Source organism: Prionailurus bengalensis, chromosome E2 (assembly GCF_016509475.1).
Source record: "Prionailurus bengalensis isolate Pbe53 chromosome E2, Fcat_Pben_1.1_paternal_pri, whole genome shotgun sequence".
NCBI classification, from domain to species: domain Eukaryota; kingdom Metazoa; phylum Chordata; class Mammalia; order Carnivora; family Felidae; genus Prionailurus; species Prionailurus bengalensis.
In genome coordinates this window covers 32,177,113-32,196,458 of record NC_057352.1, presented here as the reverse complement: position 1 = coordinate 32,196,458, position 19,346 = coordinate 32,177,113, and the positions used below count along the sequence as shown (strand labels likewise).

Genomic DNA, 19,346 nt, shown 5'->3' with positions numbered 1-19,346 from the left:
GGTGGGCGCCTTTGAGGGCGTCTCTTTCCAGCCCGGGTCCTCCCTAGGTCATGGAAGATGGCCTCAGAAATGGACTGTCCCTTTGGAGCTTCCGTACCCTGAGTGCTTTGCAGATTGGCTCCGCGGCATGAGCTGGAATTGTCCATCGGGACCCCCGTGGGTGCCTCCCAGCCCTGCCTTCACTGAGCCATCAGCTCTTCCCCCCGGCTCTGCCTTCGTCCCCGAGACGCTCCACTCTCGCATCGCTAACCTCGCCCCTGCTGCCCATTGCCGCTGACAGAGTTGCCATCGACATGGGGACACGCTGGGGCTGAAGCTGCTGCGAGCGGGTAGGGCGGTCATCGGCCTCGGACCCTGGTGATAAGTTCCCACTGCCCGCTTCCCCGCCCCCTCCCCTGCCGCCAGGCACCTACAAATCACCAGGCCCAATAGACAAACACCTTTCCCAAGTTGGCTCTTTGTTTCCAAAAGTAATTTCCATTTCCCATGTGCTTACTCAGCCTCCCCCCAGCACCGTCTTGCTTGGTGATGGGTGAAATGGGCAAACAGTAGCCTCCAGTGGCAGTGTGCTGTTGGGAGCTGGGGCCACAACAAGGCTGCCTGGGGCCTTCTCGGCCGCACCTGCCATGGAAACCCTGCGATGCAACTGATCCGCTCACGTGGCTGTGCAGCCCGATGGCCAACCCTGCCCGTGAGGTCACGGGTTGGCAGGGAAAGGAAGGGATCTCAGTCAATTCCCACGTGCCGGGCCCCAGGACGAGCCATTGGCATAGAGCACCTCACTAATTCTGCACACCAAGCCAGTCAAGTAGGTGCACGTTAGCGCTTAAAGCTTAGATTCTGGAACCAGACTACCCGGTTTCCAATCCCTGCTCCGCCACTGACTAGCTGTGTGACCTTGGGCAAGTGGCTTAACCTCTCTGAGCCTCATATGCCTGCAACCGATCTGTAAAATACAAATAGCAGCACCTTACGTCATACGGTTGCCGTGAAGCTCCAATAAGATGATATACACAAAGAATATTTAAAACAAAGCCAAGTGTATTAGTCTGGTCAGGCTGCCGTAATAACATACACAGACCCAGTGGCTTAAACAGCAGAAGTTTATTTCTGAGTCTGGAGGCTAGAAGTCCAAGATCAAGGGACCGGCTGATTCGGTTCTGGATGGAGCCTTTTCTTGCTGGCTTGCAATCGCCTCTCACTGTGTCCTTCCCTCCAGATCTGGAAACACAGTCATACCGGGGGTTAGAGTTTCAACATATAAACTGGGGCAGGGGGTGGGGGGCGGTGGGTGCACAACTCAGTCTGTGCAACAGGCACGAAACATGTTCCGTGAGTGTTGCCCATTGTTATTACGGCCACCATACCCCATTTCACATGAGAATGCTGAGCCCAGAGTGGCAGAGTCGGGACCTGAACCCAGGACTGGTCTGACTTCCAAGCACATGGCTGTAACCAGGTGCTAAGTGCTTGTCTCTTCCCACCAGATGGCAGGGGCTCCCGGCCCCCTGCCGAGCACCCCCTGAGTGCTCTTTGACCAATGGCCACTCCTCTGGACACTAGGGAAAGTGTCACACTGCTTGGCCGGGAAGCCAAGACTGTCAGGTTGTGGGCATCAGCTGGGTGCCTAGCCCAGGGGAGCCCTTGCCCATGGAGCTGGAGAAGGTTCCCCCCCCTCCCCACACCTGAATCCTACATCTCCGCTCTGGTTCCTTTCCAGATCCTGTATCACCTGGTTCCTGTCGTCGGGGCTCTGCCTGCCCCCTCCGGAGCCAAATGAGGTTCCTGTTCTAATCGTGTCCGAAAGAGCCAGGAGCCTCCTCTGCCCCGTATCGAGGCTCGGGCGGTGAGGCACGTGGCCAACATCCTGTTCTTCTGGAAACAGCATCCGGTATTGCTTCCAGGAACCATGCATCACACATTCTGTCCATGGGGCTAACTAACTCTGCTCATGTGACTCGCTCTGACCAATCTGAGCATCACATCTTTCTAGATGCTATAGCTGGTTCAGGGACGGGCGCATGTCCAAATCTAGGCAAAGCAGGGCAAAAGAGAGTCAATTCCAGGCTTATCATGAACATAATCAGAGGCGAGACATTCTCCTCAGTGAACTTATTTCTGAGGGTACAGAACTTATTTCTGGCTGCCATGACAACGAAGCCAAAGAAAGGAGAGCAGAGCTGAGAGAGGCTGAGAGACAGAGTCCCGATGACATTGTTTAAGCCCCTGGATATAGCTCTGCCTGAAGACATTCCAAGCCATAATAGCTCCTTTCTCGCTAGTTTGACTTGGGTTTGGTGATTTGTGTGAAAGAAAGAAAGAAAGCAAGAAAGAAAGCAAGAAAGAAAGCAAGAAAGCAAGCAAGCAAGCAAGAAAGAAAGAAACCTTCAAAACAGAGGGAAGATACAGGAATTAGAAATTCTGAGTAGGTTAGAGGCGTTCAGTTTTTCCCACCTGCTGGAGATGAAAGTCATGCCTTCTCCTTCTTTGTCATGGGGAGCTCTAGCATTAGCCAGAGCTATATTCTAGAAATGGAATGTATTCCATTTCTCTCTATATTCTATATTCTAGAGTACTGCCCAAAGAAGTGGGGAGAAATACCACCAGCCCAGCTGGACCAAAAAAGACAATGGGTTATTCAGCATCGCAGTTTGGAGGCACTGGGCTCTTCACGGCCCAGAAATCAATGACTAGCACCAGGAGCCTCCTTCTGAGAGGAACACGGCATTGCCTGGGGGTAAGGCAGGCCAGAGATACACCAGGCAAGCCTGACTGAGTTCACGGGTGTGTGCCCACCAGAGCCGGCTGGTCAGGAATGTTTGATTCCAAGCAGATAATGAATCAGGGGTCAGTGGGCGATCAGAATGGAGATGGGCTCCTCTCAGCCCCCAGCTTCACTCTGGGTCAGGGTCAGGACTAGAGCCGATGACCCAGGGTAGGGCCTGGGCACCTTGAGGATCTTCACCGACCCAAGGGAGGAGGAGTTTAAGGCTGATGGCGCGAGCCCCTGTGGAGGCTGGGAGGGAGGGGGTCCCCCCACCACACACGGGCAAACACACACCCTTCACTTGCCCCTAAGGATATGTGGGGAGGAGAATCAAAGTGAGTCCCCTTGGCCATGGTAGCCCCCTCTTCCCCAAAGCAGGGGTAGCTCCTGCAAGGAGGGACTGATGGCTACATTCAGCAAGTCTTGAGAAAGGGCTACCAGGGCAGAAGACAGGGTGGGGGTGCACGCACAGGCAGGAAGACAGCTGAGATGAATTTGAGCACCAAAGTCTGAGTAATGGATTGGGCCGCAGAGAATGGGATTCCGTAAGAGGGCAAAGCCAAGGACCCCTCTTCAAAGAGCGCCCCCGGGGTCAGGGAGGTCAGGCTGACGCTGCTGGTACGGTGTTTCTTCACCCCTGCTCATGCTGGATCAGTCCGGCTCCGCAGGATGGGGGAGACTGGGGATGGCGGGCTGTCCTCCCTTCTTCTGTCGTGGATAACTGAAGGATGTTCGCTCTTGGTTCCCCCTGGCTCCTTTAATCCCCGAGGGAGACAGCTTAGACCTGTCAGGGTTCTTCAGTGACAAGCAACAGAGGCCAACCCTGGCTGGTGTAAACACGGAGGGGAACTGTCTGGAAAGGTGTCGGGTGGCTCCCAGAATCAAAGGAAAAGACAAAGAACTGGGCTCAAAAGGGCAGGGAAGAGGGACCCTGGAGGGGCAGGGGCCTGTACAAAGTCCCCTAAGACTCGAATCCAGCTCTGGCCATTGTACGTCGTGAGAGAGTAAACGTGAATGGCGGAGCCCCGGACACATGCCCACCCATTGGCCAGGAGAGAGGGGCGGTATCAAACAATAGGAGAATCTCATTGGCTCAAATTGAGTCACTGCCCCACCCATTGCCCGAGCACCTTGATTGACAGATAGGCCAAGAGCAACCCCAGTGGCCAGCGGTCATTCACCGGAAGTAAACCCGGAGGTCTTACCGGAAATGGATGGGAGCGACGACAAAGAAAACACCAAATGGCCACTGCAAGGGTCGGTGAAGCTCAGGCTCAGGAGAGGTTATTTCCACAGAGATGCTCGGAATCTACATATGCTCCGTCAGGTGGTTAGAAAAGAAAGCATCTCTCCAAGCGCTGACCCGGAAAGGGGGCGGGGTGGGGGGGGGAGGGTGGTCAGGAGGAACAGCCGCTGCTGGGGCTACGTTTATGGAGTCCTCACCTTGGACCAAGCAGCGGCTGAGTGTTTTGCACCCCTGATCTCTTCTCACATCCTCACAGCCACACCAGGCGATGGACTTTGCAGATGAGGAACCCGAGGCCCAGCCACGGTGCTCAACCAAGGCACTCGCCCACACTCACGGCTCCCAGAGCCAGGACCTGATGGAGAACTGTCAGCACAAAGCCCATGGGATAGATGGCGGTGCCCCGCAGATCCTCAGAGGCAGAAGGGGACCATCGGGGGGGGGGGGGTGGAAATTGGGGGAAAATGACAAGGAGGCGGAAGAAAGGCAAGAAGAGATGGGGCAGAGGAAAACTCAAGGAACCACGGGGCTGAAGAAGGGCACCAAGGCCTGGGATCTTGGTACCCACACACACAGCAGACTTGTCTCACATTTAGGGAGTGAACCACAAAGATCCAGGATCATCGGGGGCCATGGCACCGGTGGCCAACGTCTCTAATGAGCCTGGGGAAGGAGCTCAAATTCACAGCTGTGTATGTCCCAGATGACATCTTGGAGTTTTCCGGCCGCCTTTTACTCTTCGGCCATCCTCCACCGGGTATCTTAGAACACGAGAGCCCAAAGTCAGGGAAAGCAGAATGGCTTTTCCATTTTTATTGAGCACCTACTAAGGGCCAGGTTGCTTTTCTTACGTTATCCCTCAGTCCCAGGAGAACCTTGAGAGATGGATGTCATGCTGTCTCCATTTTACAGATGAGAAGACTGAGGCTGAGGAAGAGGAGCTGTGATTTGAGCCCCGGAGTAGCTAATACCCAAATCCCAGCTGGAAGGCACGTGGGTGGAGGCGCCAAGGTGGCCGCCACCGGAGCCCGCGTTTCTGTCCGGGGCGGGCCCCAGGGCCAGTGGCGCTGGGCGGCCCTGCTTCGTCTGCCGGGGCGCTGGATCCATCTGGAAGCCTGCCCTCGCGAAGTTAGGGCCTCGCTTAACCAAAGTTCGTGAAAGGGCACCCTGAGAGAAGAAACAGTCTTATCTCACCAGAGCCCTGCTAAAATCCCAATAAGCCCATTGCGAGCTAGAGATTGAAGTGCGATGTTGGCATCTCTCCTCTGGTGTGGAAAGAGCTTACACCGAGTCATATTTCAAAAAGGCACAACTGACACTGTATAATCTCTGGTCTTAACTCCCTCTGACCTTGAGAGAGCGGCAATAAAGCGCAGGGGCTGCAGGGCCTGGGGGGAAGGCCGGCTGCCAGGGGAATCTCATCAGGCCCGGCTGGCATCACAACGCCCTGTCGCTGCGGGGGAGGGGCGGGGGCTTCGCCTGCCATCCCCAGGGGGGGACAAAGCTCCTGGGGCCCCGGGGCGGGGGCAGCCTCCTCGTCCTGGGGCCCCAGCTCCGCCCCTTCCCCAGCACCCCACTGATGCAAGCCCCCAAGGACTCACCACCATCTCCTCTCATCTTATCCGCCCCCCCCCGCCCCTCCCGACCCCCCTTCTCTTTTCCAGTGACAATAATGGAGCTGAAAATGTCGCCAGAAAAGGCATCGATCTGTTTATCTATCGCTTGCTAATCAAAAGTTTCCTGCCTCCCGTTAAAATACCAATGATTTCCTTTGCGGAATCAAACAGGTCTGCTCTCAGAGACTGGAGACAGTTTAATTACCGCCTTTGATGCCTCTTCCCTGAATACCAATCTTTCCCGAGTTACATGATGAACACACATTAGGGGAAGAATTAAATCAAAAAAAAAAGCAGGAACTGATTGTGGGGCATCTCACGTGGAATCGGGCTTCCCTGTGATGCACTCTGTCCTTTCCCGGGGCCCATGCCGTCCGAAGCCCCAACCCTGGGAAATTCCAGCAACATCCAGGGGAGCCTGCTGTTTGCACCCTGAGTTCCCTTGACACATTATAAATGCAAGGCTCAGACTGTGGGCTTTAGAGCCAAAGACTGGTCGGTCCTGTGTTCCAGCCTCAATGCTGGCCACTTAATTTCTAGGAGCCTCAGTTTTCCCGCATCTAAAAATGGGAACATGAACCATCCACGTAAAAGGCTGCTGTGAAAAATAAAGCAAGTGAAACACGTCAAGCCTGGATCATGGGAGAAGTCAGTTAATGAGAGTGGGTATTAGCATTTCATTATGACATTCATTATAACATGCAACAGTAAAGCAGATGTTTTTTCATAGATTATATCCTATTTATATACACTCTATGACTCCACACTTATGCTTTTTTAATGCTTATTTATTTATTTTGAGAGAGAGAGAGCGTGAGCAGGGGAGGAATGGAGAGAGAGGAGGGAGAGAATCCCAAGCAGGCTCCGTGCTGTCAGCACGGGGCCCAGCGTGGGGCTTGATCTCGGGAACCGTGAGATCATGACCTGATCCGAAATCAAGAGGTGGGCACTTAACCGACTGAGCCCCCCAGGTGCCCCTGTTTTTTATAATTTTAGAAAGTTATTGTAAAATATAATAAGCAGTCAGTCTCCTTAATCACTGTATCCCACAGGATGTATTTCACAATTCAGAGAATGAATTCTTACAGGCAGAGGGAATGGCTCACAGGAGCACATGTAAACGCCGTTCCTTCCCTGACTGCCTTCTGATGGAAAGAAGAAAGAAACATGGTCACTTACATGACACTCAAACCTCCCTCGCCCCTCTATCACCCCGCCGTGCCTCGCTGGGCCGGCGGCCCCCACGCTGTCCTGCAGAAGTGTCCCCCAAAGGGCCCACTCGCCGGGCAAGCCCAGAGTGGCAGCGGGTTCCCCTCTCTCCTGCTACTAAATTCCTTTCGACTTTCGACAGGGTCAGATGACTCCCGGATGATACCATTTCTGGAAAAGGATACCCACAAGAACAGTTCTTAGATTTTATATTCTCGAAAAAAAAAAAAAAAAAAACATGATAACGTTATTTGTAAAAATAAAAATAACTCCCCTCTTCTGTCTGGAAAATGATAAGGCCCCTGGCCCTCATATATCTCTCTACTGCCAACCCCAGGTCCCCATTTCTTTCTCTCTCTCTCTCTCTCTCTCTCACACACACACACACACACACACTCACGGCTCTTCCTGCACTGATAATCTCCCACCTTCTTGTGTGGATGGACAGTGGGTTTCCCCTGCTATCCATCACACCCCCACTGATGCCCTGGTGGATGGACTCCCCAGCCAGGGGACCAGCTGCAAGCTGTGTCCCCAAATCGCTGACTCTAACCTTTCCTTGTCAGTGACCTCAGGAGGCATCCAACTGTGTGGACATGAAGCCTCACATCAAGCCCAGAAGGGGGGCAGGGGGCGGGGCTCTGGTTCAGCTCTGGTTGGGGGGGCGGGGCTTTCTGTAAACGTTCCACCAAGAGGCTTATCCCTGGGGCAGCTTCCTGTCCTTCCATCCTGCCCGGTGTCATGAGTGATGCCAGCAGGAGAAAAGGTGTGTGTGTGTGGGGGGGGGGTTCTTCTGGGGGACCAAGATACAGGGGACCTCTTCTGTGGATGCTCTTCCCATCAGAATGCAGCTAGAGGGAAACTGAGGCTTAACTGGCCTACCCCCTTCCCCCATGGAGCCTCCAACAGAAACTAGATGCGCCCTTTCATCAGGCCTTTGCCCCCAAGAGATCGCAAAGCCCCCACAGAGGAGAATAAGGAGGAAGACCCTTTCCTGGGGACTCTACTAGAAGAGACTAAAACGTGCCACACGATTCGACACATAATGCCCCAGATGTGAGTATGTCGCGCACGTGCAATGGTGGCCAAGGCAGGATTCCCCGCTCAGGGAGCACAGAGCCCTGTGGGGACCCGACTCGGCAGCACGCGGTTATGCCGCGGCCTGGGAAGTCCGGCTTCGGGGCAGGCCAGGGGTGCCGGACATGGAGCTTTTAGGAATCAGGTGAGGCTTTGGGGAAGAGGCGGGGCTTGGCGGGGAAATGCAAGGGCAGAGGGTAGGCAGGGCACATGGGCCAGGGCTGGGGGGGCCGCAAAAAGGAGTCGCTCCTGAGGTCCCTGGGGGAGCCATCCAGTAGCTGTGACCACAGCAGTGCTGTGATCTGACTCGCCCTTCACTTTGGCCACGTGTGGAATTTAAGGAACGAGCCCAGGGGAGGAGGATGGTTCGGCCCCTGCGATTGCCAGCGGCCGGCGTTCCTGCCCGTGACCAGCGTGTGCGGGCAGGTGTCGGGTCTCCTTCTGCGTCTCTGTGCCCCCCGTCCCCTCCTTGTGCCCTCTCTCCGTCCTCCCCATCTTCTCTCCTTCTCCCCCTTCTCAACACTCTTCATTTCTGCCTCTCATCCTTCCTCAGCCTCCCTGGCCTTCCCCCCCCCCCCGCCCCCCACCTTCTGGGCACCTCTCGCAGAAGAGCTGGATGTCATTCCTTTTTGTGGGTTTCTTTCCCTGTTGGCGCACACGACCCCCACCCAGCTCCTCATGTAAATATGACCTTTCTGATATTCATTATCAATTAAAGGAACAAATCCCCTTCTCTGAGCGGCACGAGAGACCTTTCCAGCCGAAGAGCACAAAAGGGCCTCTGGGGCCGGCTGCCAGATGGGCCGTCTCCCATCTCTGGGCACGGCCTGGGTGGGTGGGGAGGCCGGGCACACGGGGCGGACGCACAGAAACAAACGGGACGGCAAAGCCCCTGGGACGTCCTCGCTGCAAATGTCTACCCCACACCTGCCACGGGCCCCGCCAGCTTTCATCCCCTTCTTCCCCTGGGGTGGGGGGGGGGTCCCTCCAGAGGGCAGGCCAGGCTTCTCATTCAGGCTCCCCGCCACTGTCCCCCCACCCCGGGCTGCCGCCACCAGGGCTCCGGCCTCCCCCGGGGTCCCTGAGCCACTTTGGGCCAAAGACGGATCTCAGCCCACGGGAGGAGCAGCTCTGGGGACCCAACTATGGGCACCTTGCAAAAAAAAAAAAAAGAGTTTTCACATAGTTTTAAATTCTATTTATTTATTTTGAGAGAGAGAGAGAGAGAGAGAGAGAGAGAGAGAATGCACACGGGGGAGGCACAGAGAGAGAGGGAGACAGAGAATCCCAAGCAGGCTCCGTGCTGCCAGCCCAGAGCCCAATGCGGGTTCGATCCGAGGAGCCTCGAGGTCATGACCTGAGTGGACACCAAGAGCCGGACATTCAACCAAATGAGCCCCCGAGGCGTCCCTCACATTAGGCCACCGCCTTGCGTGGAGGTACGCTTTCCCCCACTGAGCCCACATTGCCCGAACTCCCCCCCCCTCCTTTTCGTTTGCCCTCCCTCCTCCTCCTCCTCCTCTTCTTCTTCTTCCCCCTCCTCGTCACTCTGTTCTGGAAACACCCTCCCAGCTCCCCCACGAAGCCCTTTCCCCCACAGGAGCCAAACAGAAGCCTCAGAGGCCGTGCGGAGGACAGAGATGGGCCCCGCCTGGCCTTCGGCTCCCTCGCCCTCCCCGTGCCCCACAGAGGCCTCAAGCTCCCTGATCTGTGGTCAGCAGCTGGGCTCACCTGCAGGGCTACGGGAGGGAGTGGGTCCCACAGGCAACCACGACAGGGCTGAGCGAGGGGCGGGACCTCCTGCCTGGGATGGTTTCGGGAAGAAACTGTTTCGGGAAACAGTTCCGCGGGCCCCAGCCCTTCCCATGGCTGCACCCCCAGCGCCTTATCCCAGATTGCCCCAGAGCCCCAGGCTCACGCACCACCCAGGAAGAAAGCCCCCACCCACCCCACCCACGGCTCCCTTGTTGCTGTCACAGCCCGGGCTTAATTGCTGGTTAGGGAGGGGCGGCCGTTCCTCGACATGCCCCTGTGGCTGGCTGGGCTAACCACACCCGTCTGGGGCGCCTGGGGACCATGCTGTGTGCATTAGAGGCTCCCGGTTGTGCAAACGGCATTGGGCACGGTGGTTGCCCAAGTCTGGTTCCCATTCCTAGAGCAATGTGCCCACCAGCAACCAGAATCAGACGGGAAGGCGGAGAGCCGTCTGCTGGGGGCTGAAGGCACATTTGGAAAGCCGGGGTGACACAGATGGGTGGGGGAGGGGGAGGGCAAGGGAAAATGCAATACCCCAAAAGCTCAGGCAGTTGGCCTCCGTGTCGGAAACGTTGTGACCCGCAGCCCACTTTGTCTCCCCTTATTCGCTCCTGACAACAAGTGACTTCTCCAAGCTCAGTCCAACGGAGAAGAGGTAACAGCTCATGACCTTGAGCCTGAATTTCTTCTGGCACCCTCCAAGGCACAGCAGCATGGACGCAGGATGCTCGTCCCACAGCCCTTTCCGGGTGATGGAGGAAGCCGGGCCCACCCAGGCCTTCACTAGCTGCCCTCGAGAAAGATCCAAGGATCCCTTCGGGAGCCCACCGCCAGGCCCCTGGAAGGCCAGCCTGCCTGACTCAAGGCCTCCTTCTCTGTCAGCATCATCCGTGGGCCTTCCCACCAGGGCGGGGTGCACTCTGGTGACACCACAAGGCAGGCAGGGGCACTGCAGAGGGAAAGCCCAGAACTGGGCTAAGGGGAGGGCTCTAAACTGGCGCACAGCATGTGAAGGACACACACACGCGCAGCTACACGCACACAGGCACCCACATGTGCACACAGGCATGCACACAAACACCCGTGCACGCGCACACGACATAGGCGCACACACGCACACACACAGACAGACCCAAGGGCAATAGAGTGTGGCCGACAAGCTTGCCAAGGTAGCATGGACCCCTCTTTCTGGCCACATCCCCCCCTCCCAATAGCCTTTGTTTACTTACAGTGTGACCCAAATTTGGGAGTCCTGCCTCAGGGCATCCCTCTAACTAACGGATCTACCTGCTCACCCTTCCTTTACAACTCCTGGGTCTCCTGCCATAGGGGGATGTCCCGGATTTAGAAAATTCAGAGCCGGAGCATCCGATGTAGATACCCACTACTAGGAATTTAACCTATGGATGTGCCATTTTCCATACTCCTTGCAGCATTACTTATAACGGTCAAGCAGCTAGAAACAAACAACCTTATTGTCCATCGCCAGGGCCTGGCAGAGTGCAAGTTCATGTAGCCCAGAGATGACAACTAAGCATGGGGCGGGGCCACAGAGACAGTGAGCCTCGGCCCTTACCCCCAGGTTGCTCACAGGCCAGGGAGGAGGGCGGCCATGTTGGTAGGCTAAGCAAGGCTGAGAGCAACATGTCCGCAGTTCTGGAAAGGGAAGGTGCTTCCTTCCTTTGCCCCGGCTCTCTCCAGCTGTGTGTGGTAGGCTTTCTCTGCTGACGCCTTCTTCTGGCCCCTGGTGTTTCCCCTCACCCAGAGGGCACAACCCCAGCCACGTGGGGCGATTGGCAGCCAAGTAGGTGCAACTGTGGGAAGTGTCCCCAGTTAAGAAGAATACAGTATGCACATGTGAGAATTATTCTGCCAGCTTCCTTTACGCCTTGCTGAATCGAAGCGTTCCTTAGGCTAAACGTTCAGCTACCATTACGTGCTTCCCTTTGGAAGGAAACATCAAAGCCTAGACCGGGGCCACAGAAGGAGTCATTTTGGCTATTACATTCACTATTTATTTATGTATATATACATATATATACACACACATACATATATATATATACATATATATATATGTATATATATATAATTAACCTCAGGCTAAGTTTTAAGCCCAAAACATCATGGCTTAAATAAACAATAAACATTTGTCATCTCACACAGTTTCTCTAGGTCGGGAATTTGAGAGCAGGGATTCAGAGTGGTACTTGTTCCTCATCAGGTCACAGTCAGGACAGTCAGCCATGACTGTGGTCATCAGAAGGCTTGACTGGGGTTGGAAACTCCAAATCCCAGGAGGTACCTGGATGTGGCTGTGGACAGGAGGCCCCGGTTCCTCTTCATCGGAGAGCACCGAGCTGCTTGAGCTTCCTCATAAGATGGTAGCCGCTGTCTCCAGAGCAAGTGACTCCAGTAAGGTGAAAGCCACAATGTCTTGTATGCCCTGACCTTGGCAGTAGCACGCCACCATTTGCACATCATCCTATTGGTTACACAAGTCATTTCTATTCAGCATGCAAGGGGACTACTCAAGGGCATGAATGTCAAGAGGTGGGGAGCACTGGGGGCCATCTTGGAGGTTGGCTAGCCCAGTAATTAATATTCATATTCAGCCACACTGAGCACCACCACCCTGTAACCTGCCCCAGCTCACCACTGGCCTCCAGTCCCCTCCTCATCTGCCCTACAAAGATTCCCACTTGCTATCCTCTCCCAAGTTCCTTTTGGAACAGAAGAGATTGTAAACTGATTCATTCATTTATGGAAACAGTGCCCATGCTATCATTCTGTATTTAGGGCGCTGACACCCTCTCCTATCTTGTGTCTACCACTTTCCTTTCACCACCCTACGTTCCTGCCAACTTCTATGACCTAAAGATCCCTAAATGTGGATGGTTGCATCCACTCCCTGCAGGCTGCATGTTTGTTAAAAATGGCTGGGTGACAGGTTTCTTAACCTCTCTGGGCTTCTCTTTCCTCATCTATAAAATGAGGTTACTAAAAGTACCTGCCTCTCTGAGGTGTCTTGAGGACAAAATGAAATAACACATGGCAGGTACTTAGAACAGTACCTGGACTGGAGGAAGTGCTATTAATATTCTCAGTATTGTCACTCTGTTAACATCATATCCTCCTCCTGGAATCCCCTCTCCCACTCTCCTTATCAGCCTCCTAATGTTCCTTACCATAAAGCCCCCCTGAACCTCTTCACCATCCTCACTTCCCTGCACGTCTGAAGTGCTACCACTTCTGAGCCACCCAGGTGCCCCTCAGATTTTCTACATAGATAATCATGTCATCTGCAAATAGAGACAGTTTTCTTTCTTTCTTCCCTTTTATTTACTTTTCTTGTCTTATTGCATTAGCTATGATATCCACTATAATGCTGAAAAGGAGGGATGAGTGGGGGACATCCTTGCCTTGTGCTGAATCTGAGTAGGAAAGCTTCTAGTTTCTCGGAGAATTTTTTTTTAATATTCACACAGGGGCACCTGGGTGGCTCAGCTGGTTAAGGGCCCGGCTCTTAATCTGGGCTCACGTCATGGTCTTGTGGTTTTGTGAGTTCAAGACCCACATCGAGCTCTGCATTGGCAGCATGGAGACTGCTTGGGATTCTCTCTCTCCCTCTCTCTCTCTCTCTCTGCCTCTCCCTCACTCATGTTGTCTTTATCTCTCTAAAAATAAATAAACTTTAAAAACTACAAAATATGTACTAACACAAAATAAATGATCCATAATGTGTATGTGTGTGTGTATAACAACCTTCACTCTTCTAAACTTCCCTCCCTCTACCATCACCTTGCCCTGAAGTCATCACCTATTAGTTGTGTTGTACATTTCATGCTGAACTTTTCCCTACATATACTCACATATACCTTTTGAAAATATAGATGGAACTGTAGTCTACCTTTTTGTCTATAACCTGTGAGGTTGTTTTTAACTTAAGAGAATACTAATCATTTTAGTTTTCCAGGCTAGTGCATATAAATTTACCTTAGTCTTTATTTTGTTAAGTTTATTTATTTATTCTGAGAGAGACAGAGAACAAGCAAGAGAGGAGCAGAGAAAGAGACGCAGAGAGAGAATCCCCAGCAGGTTCCACACTGTCAGCACAGAGCCTGACACGGGGGTCAAAATCATGAACCGCGAGATCATGACCTGAGCTGAAATCAAGAGTCAGACATTTAATCCATTGAGCCACCCCGGTGCCCCTCGTTTGGTTTTTAATAATAGCCAACTTAATGGATAAGGAGTGTGTAAGTCTCATCCTCTTATGGCTCTTGTCATTATTGGCCAAGGAAATAGTTATGGGTGCCCGGAACATAGTAGCTACTCCATGAATGCTGGTAACTTTCATTATGTAAAGCTCTGACTCAAGCGACTGTCACTGGGAGGGAAGGACACTGAAGGCCAGTCATGGGCTCAAGAGTCAAAGACTCCATTTGGCACCCAAAGATGGATTCCAAAGGGTCAAAGCACTTGCTCAGTCATCTGTCGCTGCTCCTCTTTTCCAGGCAACTCACATATCACACACTTGTCTCCATTTGTGGCCTTGGTCTCCTCTCTCCCCTTGAGGAGAAGTGACTACTTCAAATGCAGAGACAGGAGGGACCTAGGAATCAAGGGTTCCCCGGCCAGAACTCTCTGAGACAAGTTGCTGCCTCAAGCTCGGGGCTCACCTTTCCACCAGGAAGCAAAGGGTCTCTCCCAAGACCAGTTTGTGAAGCCCACTTTCAGAAGCCGGGGAGTTCCGGTCATAGTCACCCCGCTTTGCCTGGTTCCCTAAAGCTTGTCAAAGAACCGCAGAGGTGCTCTCTTTTGGCATTCTTCCCTCCAGCTGAGCTGACCCTATGGGGAACGCTCACTGTTTCCAGAAGCTCTCAAACAAAGGGGCCACCCCGGGCGGTGGTTAGATAAGCCTAGGTTCCCATCTCAGCTCTGTCCCTTGCTAGCTCTGCCAGCTGGATGAATTACCTCACCGGAGTGTAGGCGAAGGTGGAAAGGTGAGGAAATTGCATGCCACGCCCTTCCTTCCCACCCACAGACCCCGAAGACTGTGAAGATGTGGCCACACTTGCCACCCTGAAATGCTGTCACAGCTCTGGTTTCATCTGGAGGGGAAAGTCCCACGGACAGGTTGGGATTTTCTTCACGGAATCTCTCCCTGCCAAGATCCCAACACCTGTTTAGAGCAGGCGCTATGCAAGGCAGTGTCCTCTTCTTTTAAGGACAGCACGGAGCCACTTTCTTCATCTGGTTCACCTGAAAGCATTGCCTTCCAGCTCTAGCCGGGAGCGACTTTCCTTCTTGCGACTCCAGTGGAGCATCTCCAAATGGACCCAAGTGACTGGGGCTCAGATGTTTCTAGTCATTGTCAATAGTGGCAGCAGCATTTTCAGCCGAGGAGGGATCCCAAGGACATAAATTAGACAAAAGAGGACCGGCTTCAGTTGAGAGGGGAATTCGGGGGCGGGTCATGGTCAAAGAGGGTGGTGATTGGGTGAGGGGAGCGGTGTGGAGGTAGACACGGCGACAGGGTTTTGTTTCCACTTCTTTCTTTTTTTTTTTTTTTAAAGTAATCTCTACCCCCAACATGGGGCTCGAACTCACCACCCGGAGGTCAAGAGTCCCGCGCCCCACCCACGGAGCCAGCCAGACACCCCTGGCTTCTTCAATGGGTATTTTTTATATACTGCAAATGATCCTGCTTTTCCCATTGTGGAATTCATATCCTTTCCTCTGACACTATTTATTTAAATAAAAGAGTAATCCCTTGGGTGGAAAGGATTAAGGAAATAATTACATAGCATTCAAAGGTGTGCAGATGGCCATCAAGGCAGGGATGTTTGGAGAGAGGGATCCAACAGGCCACGTATGATTACAAACAGTGCCTTTACTTCCACACGTCTGTTTCCATCAAGGAATGGATGCCAGCGACTGTATAGAGTGGTTCCGGCTGTGCCTTTGCTGTCAGCTGCCGACTCAGCACCCACCATCGCAAGCTCCTTCCCAGGGTTCCTGTGCAGCCCAGAGAAGCCGGAGACTACATTTCCCAGAATCCCCTTCCTCGTGAGGGGGCGGGGGGCGGTTAGAACGGCGAGAAGCCCGGAGGTGGGATTTGCAAGGAGGATAAGAAGTCCTCTTTCTCTGGTGGCCGTTGCAGCCAAGTGCGTAGGGTGACGGGAGGTTTGCAGCAGCTTTCCGCAGAATTTCAGGAATGACTCACTTTGGTGCTGCAGACTGAAGGAGGGAGGAGGGGCTTCCCAAGATTTTCTTTGGAATTGCAGGGTGGCTCCGTGGGTTAAGTGTCCGACTGTTGACTTGGGCTCAGGTCACGACCCCAGGATTGTGGCATGGAGCCCTGCCACCGGCTCAGCGGGGAGCATGGAGCCTGCTTCACATTCTCGCTCTCTCCCTCTGCCCTCTCCCCTACTCGCGCACTCTCTCTCTCTCTCTCAAATGAAAATAAAATTAAATAAGATTAAAAAATTGTGAAACCTTCCCAGCAAACTCTTGAATAATCACTTCCATGCTAAAATGACATTATAGGAACTCTGGAAATCAGCCACAGATCTACAGCAACCAAGCAAACGCCCAACCAAGGAAAAGTCGCGTTCGGCTGGTGGGACAGTGGGTCTTTTTACTGGTCCTTCCTTTGCCCCTCCCTGGCACCACGTGGCACAGTTTGGGGGAAGCGGTGGCCGAATTACCCACTTCCTTCCTGTGGCAGCTGACCTGGAGCTCACGTGGCCAAAAGCACCACAGCCTGGATCTCAGGCAGGAGGCAGTCGTCATGGCTCAGGAAAATTCAAGGGGACTATAGACCTGTGGACTCTTGAGGCAAGTGATTACTGATTGGGGAACGTAACAGAGCAGCTAAAGCCCGAGAAGGACCAGGGGTTAAACTCAGGAAAATGAAGGCACTTAAAAGCAGCCACGAATAATGGAGCAGTACACAGGCCCAGGGGAAACCTACGTCTAGAAAAGGCCCAAGAAGAACCTAAACCTTCATGAAGCTCATCCCAAGGTTCAGAAGATGCCCTGCTAATTGGTGAAGGTCTTAACCCCCAGTCTGCAAAGACTGGGAGACGTGGTTGATTTTTTTAATGCCCCATTTTATTTAAAAAAAATTTTTTTTTCAACGTTTATTTATTTATTTTTTTGGACAGAGAGAGACAGAGCATGAACAGGGGAGGGGGAGGGGGAGGGGGAGGGGGAGAGAGAGAGGGAGACACAGAATCGGAAACAGGCTCCAGGCTCTGAGCCATCAGCCCAGAGCCCGCCGCGGGGCTCGACGCGGGGCTCGAACTCACAGACCGCGAGATCGTGACCTGGCTGAAGTCGGACGCTTACCGACTGTGCCACCCAGGCGCCCCATTTTAAACAACAGATCCCAAAGCCTACAAAGAAACAGGAAAACATGGCCCACGCAAAGGAACAGAATATTTTCCCTGAGAATACACAGGCATTGGACTTACAGGCAAAACCTTAAAATAACTATCTCGGGGTGCCTGGGTGGCTCAGTCGGTTGAGCGTCTGACTTCGGCTCAGGTTATGATCTCGCGGTTAGTGGGTTCGAGCCCCGCATCAGGCTCTGTGCTGACCGCTTAGAGCCTGGAGCCTGTTTCATATTCTGTGTCTCCCTCTCTCTCTCTGACCCACCCCTGTTCATGCTCTGTCTCTCTCTGTCTCAAAAATTAATAAACGTTAAAAAGATATTTTAAAAAAATAATAAATATCTCAAGGGGCACCTGGGGGGCTCAGTTGGTTAAGCCTCCGACTTCAGCACCTGGGGGGCGTGAGATCGTGATCTCACGGTTTGTGAGTTCGAGTTCCACGTGGGGCTCCGTGCGGACAGCTCAGAGCCTGGAACCTGCTTCGGATTCGGTGTCTCCCTCTCTGTCTGCTGCTCCTCCACTCGTGCTCTGTCTCTTTCTCTCTTTCTCTCAAAAATAAGTAAACATTAAAAAAAATTTAAAAAATAAAAATAAATAACTATCTTAAACATCCCTTTGTAGCTCATAAGCATGATGATTGGGTGTTTATGCTGTCGTGTGATGTGGGTCTCCCTCAAACTTTGTTACGACCTTGGTGCATTACCCATCTGACATGAAAAAAAAAAACCACACCAATCTTAAATATGCTCTAACAGCTAAAAGAAAACACAGAGAACGAAAAGAAACCAGCAAAACAATATATGAACCAAATCAGCATATCAACAAAGAGATTGACATTATTTTAAAAGAACCAAAAGGAAATTCTGAGGGTGAAAAATAGAAGAACTGAACTGAAAAATTCACTAGAGTGGGTAAGAGCAGATTCGAACGAACAATCAGCAAACTGGAAGAGGAGTCCTTTGAAATTATTAAGTCTGAGGAGCAAAACAAACGAAGGAAAGTAATAAGAGACAAAGGGACCTATGAGAGGCCATTAAACAGGCTAATTTGTGCATCAAGGCAGTCCCAGAAGGAGAAGGGGGTGAGAGAGGAATAGAGCTTTGAAGAAATAATGGCCCAGAGTCCCAAATTTTAGAAAATACATAACTGTACCCATCCAACAACCTTCAAGTTTGTTCAAAGAAAAATATGCATGCCCATTTATCCAAAAATCTGACTTCTGAGAAATTTTTTCCTTAAGGAAATACTGTAATCTTGAACCCGGGTGGACAGTTAGCTGCAAGGACTTCTCAGAGCCATTTTATAATTATAAATAGTTGGGAACAGCCTACGTGTTCAACAATAGAGGTTTGGGTAAATAAAATACATCTGCACGATGGGACGTGGTGCAGTCATTACAGAAGGTTAACCACGATGTCTGTCTGGAACTGAACACGAAGAGAAAAGAGGGTTTCTAAAATGCCATGTGCAATCTTATTTTTGTACTGTAAGTATGTACGTCTATACGTGAAACATGATTTGGAAGGATAGCCCTGAAAGAATGAAGAGTAGGTTTTTTTCTGAAGGCGTCAGGTTGAGGATGGGTTTTTGGTTTCTTCTTTTTGCTTCTATTAAGAATAAAAAACTGTGAGCAGAGCTAGTATCTTGAAGATAAGAAATAACAAGCATTGGCATAAATGTGACGAAAAGGGAACCCTCGTACACCGTTGGTGGGGATGTCAATTGGCGCAGCCATTGTGGAAAACAGTGTGGAGATTCCACAAAAACTCAAACATAGAAATACCTTATCATTCAGTAATTCTACTGCTGGGTATTTGCCCAAAGAAAAACACTAATTCAAAAAGATACATGCATCCCTATGTTACTGCAGCATTATTTATAATAACCAAGATATAGAAGCAACCCAAGTGTCCATTGGTAGATGGATGGATAAAGAAGATATGGTGTGTGTGTGTGTGTGTGTGTGATGGAATATTACTCAGCCATCAAAAAGAATGCCATTTGTAACAGCATGGATGGATCTAGAGGGCATTACGCTAAGTGAAAGAAGTCAGACAGAGAAAGACAAATACCACATGATTTTCCCTATATGTGTGGACTCTAAAAAACAAAACAAATGGACACACAAACAGAAAAACCCAACCAGACTCTTCAATACAGAGAACAAACTGGTGGTTTCCTGAGGGGAGGTGGTGGGATGGGTGAAACAGATAAAGGGGATTAAGAGGTACAAACTTCCAGTTATAAAATAAATAAGTCACTAACATGAAAAGTAC

The 19,346-nt window shown here is 52.0% G+C and overlaps 1 non-coding gene across 1 annotated transcript; it reads left to right on the top strand.

The window, feature by feature from the left end:
- The first annotated feature begins 17,679 nt into the window (after positions 1-17,679).
- On the top strand, positions 17,680-17,783 carry LOC122495305. The gene has a single exon (XR_006300383.1). It is a non-coding gene; the product is annotated as a small nucleolar RNA U13 (small nucleolar RNA).
- The last annotated feature ends 1,563 nt before the right edge of the window (positions 17,784-19,346 follow it).